This window comes from Sinocyclocheilus rhinocerous, unplaced genomic scaffold (assembly GCF_001515625.1).
Source record: "Sinocyclocheilus rhinocerous isolate Xijiao unplaced genomic scaffold, SAMN03320098_v1.1 scaffold20712, whole genome shotgun sequence".
NCBI classification, from domain to species: Eukaryota; Metazoa; Chordata; class Actinopteri; order Cypriniformes; family Cyprinidae; genus Sinocyclocheilus; species Sinocyclocheilus rhinocerous.
Window position 1 is genome coordinate 2,783 of NW_015655728.1, and position 5,409 is coordinate 8,191.

At 34.7% G+C, this 5,409-nt stretch overlaps 1 long non-coding RNA gene and 1 pseudogene across 1 annotated transcript; both read right to left on the bottom strand.

Annotated features, from left to right (window-relative positions):
- Positions 1-2,623: 2,623 nt before the first annotated feature.
- On the bottom strand, positions 2,624-3,141 carry LOC107718918 (uncharacterized). The gene is made up of 3 exons (XR_001637472.1): positions 3,095-3,141; positions 2,895-2,992; positions 2,624-2,692 (listed from the first exon to the last, which is right to left on the bottom strand). It is a non-coding gene; the product is annotated as an uncharacterized LOC107718918 (long non-coding RNA).
- Positions 3,142-3,154: 13 nt separating this feature from the next.
- LOC107718917 (uncharacterized) lies at positions 3,155-5,253 on the bottom strand (annotated as a pseudogene).
- Positions 5,254-5,409: the final 156 nt, after the last annotated feature.

The window sequence follows — 5,409 nt, forward strand, 5'->3', positions numbered from 1 at the left end:
AAATAAACATACAAACAAAATGGACCCTTTGAAAATGAGCTCGAAAATAGAATTTTTAACTAATTGATGTATTGATTGATCAGCTTAATAAACAGTTTAATTGGCTATTCAGTTTCAGCTGAATGTTTTCTCTCATATTTCTGTGACTAAAACCAACATTAAAATATTCTTCTAGAAACCAGTAACAAGACACACCTTTTGAAGTTGAAATAGAAGACTGTATTGATTTTAAATGAATTTGAAAGGTTTGAATTCAAAACTCAGTCAAAACAACTGCAGTATCTTCCTCTACCATGTTTTCTATTATAGTTCTGTGACTAAAACAAGTATAAAAATGTTCTTATAAAAACAGTAACAAAAACATGAGGTTAATACAGAAGAGTGTATTCATTTTAAATTAATTAATTTATTAGTTTAAATTTCAATAGTGTGTTTTTTGGTGTCAAACTTCTGTGAAAACAACAAATATTAAAATGTTCTCACAAGGACCTGGAATAAGCCTACTGCATAACCACTAAATTATGGAATGATAATGATTTTTAATATTATTTTTATTTTATTCATATATTTATTAATAGTAATAATATAATAATAACCACTATCACATATCTTGTTTACAATATTTCTTATTTAAATTCAAGTGAGCGTTATAAGTGTTTGTCTTTATATCTTTCAAAGAGCTTGGTGCACTATTTGCTCTTGTTTTGTTAATTGTAAAAAACATTCCGGTGGGAAAACATTAATCGTTTTATCCTTTACATGTACTTTGTAGACGGTCCCTAGCTGGCTTTCAAAGAGCTTGGTGCACTGTTTGCTCTTGTTTTGTTTATTGTAAAAAACATTCCGGTGGGAAAACATTCATAGTTTTATCCTGTACATGCACTTTGTAGACGGTCCCTAGGGGCCTAAGCGCTAGCTCGGCGCTGCTAGAGACTTTATGCGTTTCAACATATAGAAGACGATTAAAACAAATAAACTGCGATGTGTGTTCAGTTCTACGTTCTAATGCTTTTCAGATAAGCCATTTTGTATACAATTATACTCATCCACTAAAAATGTATTGAAGTTTTTCGCGGCTGAATATCTGTCTAATATCCAACGTCAAACGTCGAACCAACGTTATATCGGTAATTGAACGCCTGTGGCGAGACGTCTGGCTCAGCGTAACTCAGCTATATTACGAAATACTTCACAGCCTTGAGGAAGATGGCTTGTTGGACTTGTCAGATTCCCTTCATCTGTTTTGTGCACATTATGTGTTCCTCCCACGTCTGAAGCGTGACCTCCACACATTTTCTGAAGGCTGGGACAATCATCCGTTACAGTCTGAAAATGGGCTCACCCCTAACCAGCTGTGGATAATGGGACACATGCACAACTCATCAGGTGACGATGAAGAGAATTTTCAGGGTTTTTTTTATTTATTGATTTTCTATGCCTGTAGTCATACTGTCAAATTGTGCTTTTGCATGATGCAGGAAGTAATTAGTTTTTTTCATTTAAGAATTTGGAACGGTTTGGAACAGACTGGGAGACGTTTGATAGTGTGACTGAAGATGATGATGTTGGAGTTCATGTTCCAGAAATTGAGTGCCCACTCACTTCTGCTCTGATGGAAACCGTAAAATCCATCTGTAATCCTCTCACAACATCTGACTGTTATGGCAGAGATATTTATATATCTTTGGTTCAATATTTTGAACGTCTGTAAAATACACAAACACCTGTGTTGAGACCATTGTAAAAATGTATTTTACAAATTGTATAAATTTTGAAAAGTGCAACTGTAACACAAAGCAGCACAATGAATGAATTGTATGCAAAGTAATTTGTAAATGAAAATTCAGAACAGTTAATGATTTTGTATTGCTTTAACATGAACATTTTTTTGAACAAATATTGTCAAAGATACAGTTTTACTTGTGCCAATAAACAGTGACTCAAAGAGAAGCTGAAAGTTGCTGTTTCAACATGCTTTCCCCATCAAATACATGTAAACATTATCAAATGACTCCCCATATTTCATGGCTATTCCCATTATGTTTTTAAATTCATTTAGTGTTTTCAGGTGAGCTGTAGGAAATGTAATTGTGCGAGTACATGCGCTTACAGTTGGAAAACACACAGTATGATTTGTGTCACAGTCGTGATTGAACTTCACAGTGATGTTGAAGTCCTTCTGGTCACTGGGAAGAATAGGCTTATGTCTCTGGCCTGTCATCCACTGCATAACTTTACCAGTAGTCATTTGTTCAGCTTCACCTTCTTAAAAACTTGCAGTGGAATGAAACCAAGATTAACAGAACTTTACGTATGTTGTGCCATTAAAATACATACCACAATCCTCAACTTCCTGTAGGAAATTCTGGAAAAAGTTCATTACATTTACTTCTTTGGTGTATTTCACAGAACCTTTGTCACTAAGGACAGGGTGGCAATTCTCCAGAATGAAGGCTGCATCCACCTTAAATAAAAGAGATAGTGTTAGCATTTCTATATGCATGTCCTCATTATGAAAACACCATAAGAACCACAATGGTTTACCCTGTCGTCATTTTCCCCTGGGACAAACAGTGGTAGACATAAGTCTGGATGCATTTCCATGACTTTTGGGAGATCGCAGAGCTGCAGGCCTTTTCGCAGCTGATCAAGCACTGGAACAACTCTCATAGTGGAGTGTAAAACAATGGCTCTAGAGGCAATTTAACGGTTTCATCAATACATATTTAAAACATTAAACAATATTTAAAAATATACAGAGTAACTAAATTTTGATGTACTAGATGATAAACTTGATGCTTTTGTTATTTACTGTACTAAATTTCATAAGATTACAAATACAGTTAAAATTAAAACAATTTTGTACTCCAAGGAGAATAAAAAGTATAGTGCACCTGATGATGTTGCTTTTCATGTCAGCAGACACTTTTCCAGTGTATCCACAGCTTAAAATCTCATCTGTAAGCTCACTCATGTCATCTGTTGAGTTAACCTAAATACAGAGAAATAGAATACAGTCTTATTGGCATCCCTTATTTACTTTTAAGAGTTAAACATTACTATATAAAATGTGCATATCTGGTTAATATTTTACCTTCTCAATGAGCAGGGAGAATTCCAAATCTGTGACGTCACTGGTTGTCACCTGTATACTGTCATAATCTCCAGAGCAAAGATATTGGAAACACCACTCGCGCAAAAAAACCGGCGGTGGTCCTCCTTGTGCTAGACTGACAGCCATAATTTCTCCTGCACTTCTAATACCACAGTGGATAAAACAAAACCTTAAATCAACCAAAAATAATGTTTATCAATGTGAAAAGTGTTAACTGATCAAATCTTGCATACCTGAAGTAGTTACGATCCAAGCTGTTGAGACAATAGACTGGATTTTTCCCTTTTTTATCTACACCATCGATAAACAGTCTTGTTTCAATCTCTGCAATCATTTCTAGACAACAACAAATACATCCTATTTAAAATCTGATCTGACAAAATGTCTGCTTTAAAATATAAAACATTTTATAATAAACTAAACTAGTTATACCTGTTAAGAACTCCTTGCTAAGAGCACCAGAGTCGACCCCTGATTCGCCAAAAAGGTAACCTTTAGTCTACCTTTCGGGGAAGATTTCTTCTGGCGCTGCCACTGCTGCATGCCTCTATTGAAGATGTCATTCCGAGAAACACAGATGGAAAAGGTGTTGTTTTGATCAACATTACTGCTGATCCAATTCAAAATCTCCCCAGAACTTTGTAATAGAAATAAACAGATATGAAACATGAAATGTACCAGCAAAGCGAAACAAACAGTTTCTTAATATATCATTTTTACCTTTGAAGTGTATTTATTGGGTCACTGAAGTTATCATCATATTCTGCAGTTCTGCACACAGACAAAAATAAAAAGTAAATGCTTTAATATTTAAAATGGCTGGATAGGAAAAGTTTAAATTATTAATATTAGATAAGTGACACTAAACTATTTTAGTAATTTACTGTAATCCACTGTTAAATGTTTTCTTGCAGTGGACACTCAGCAGTCTGATGTGACATTAAAATACTGAGTTAAATTATGCACAAACAATTGTTTAGGAACCATACATATACCATAAATTCATATTATTTAATACATAAATAGATAATAAATATCCTTTTCACCTTCTCTGTCCAGACTTCATTTATATTTGAATCACAGCTTTCAGTATCTGGTGACTTTTCCAATTCCTGAAACCATAAAAATGGTGTTTTCAGAGCTTATGAAATATAAACAAAAGATCAGTATGTCCCAAACATTTGGAGCAAAAACAACACACCTCTTTCCAATGTGTCAATAGAACTTGAATTATCTTGTGGGGAGTCTGACTCCATTGACTGGAAATTAAACAGAATCTCATCAACCTTGTTTTTAGAGCTCATTGGTGACTAAAATAAACACCTTAGACTTACATCATCACTTGAGGCACACAGATCCACATGTTCCATCTTACAGTGTTTTATATGTATTGGAAGGCACTGAAGAGGAACCATTTGGCTGCAGAGTGTACACTGGGCTTTAGGCATTTTTTCAAACTCTCTTGCATCAGGTGGTAATGGAGTTGTGTCAATTTGCTCTTGCAGAGGAACTACATACATTGTGCACTTTCCATTGCTGCTCACGGTTTTCAGCTGCTGTCCATTATATCCATCTGGGTCAGGAGGGATGACAATCAATTTCCGCTGCCCACCTTCACCTACGATTCAAAATACATAACGGAATATATGTAAATAGACAATCCACCAAAAATTTTTAACAGATAAAATCCATCCAATATCTATAAACACGTATGATTTTCAATTCACAAAAGTTTTAAGAGGTTAGGACAAAAATTCAAAACAATCCTACATACCTGAGCACTTGTGCAGCAACCATCCTCCGCAGATTTTTGCCAGTTTTGGATATGCATTAACAAGCACCTCTGATAGCTTAATTATCAAAGGCAGAGAAAAACAGAGTAAGGAAAGGCAGAGTAAGGAAATTCACCCAACACAAAAAAAAACAAGAAAAATAACATTATCGATCTTACCTCTGAATGAGTCATGTTTTCGGTTATAGTTAATGATCTTCTCCCAAGTCCTGCAAGTGTAAGCTGTAATTCTGTCTCTCCTTTGGGCGTTTTTTCATATTGTTGGTCAAGAAGGAAAAAAAATATCAAAAAGCTTTTCTCTGGCCGTTTATATGGTCCAAAATGTTTTTTACCCCTTACTTCCTTTCTAAAAAATCCAGGAAATGACCTAAAAAGGATTACATTTTTACTTTTGAGCCAGTTCAGAACATTGAGAACACTTACAGGCACACTTATACATGTGATGTAATGTTTTTTACACTGTAAAAACTGTATATTCCACATGTACACACACACACACACA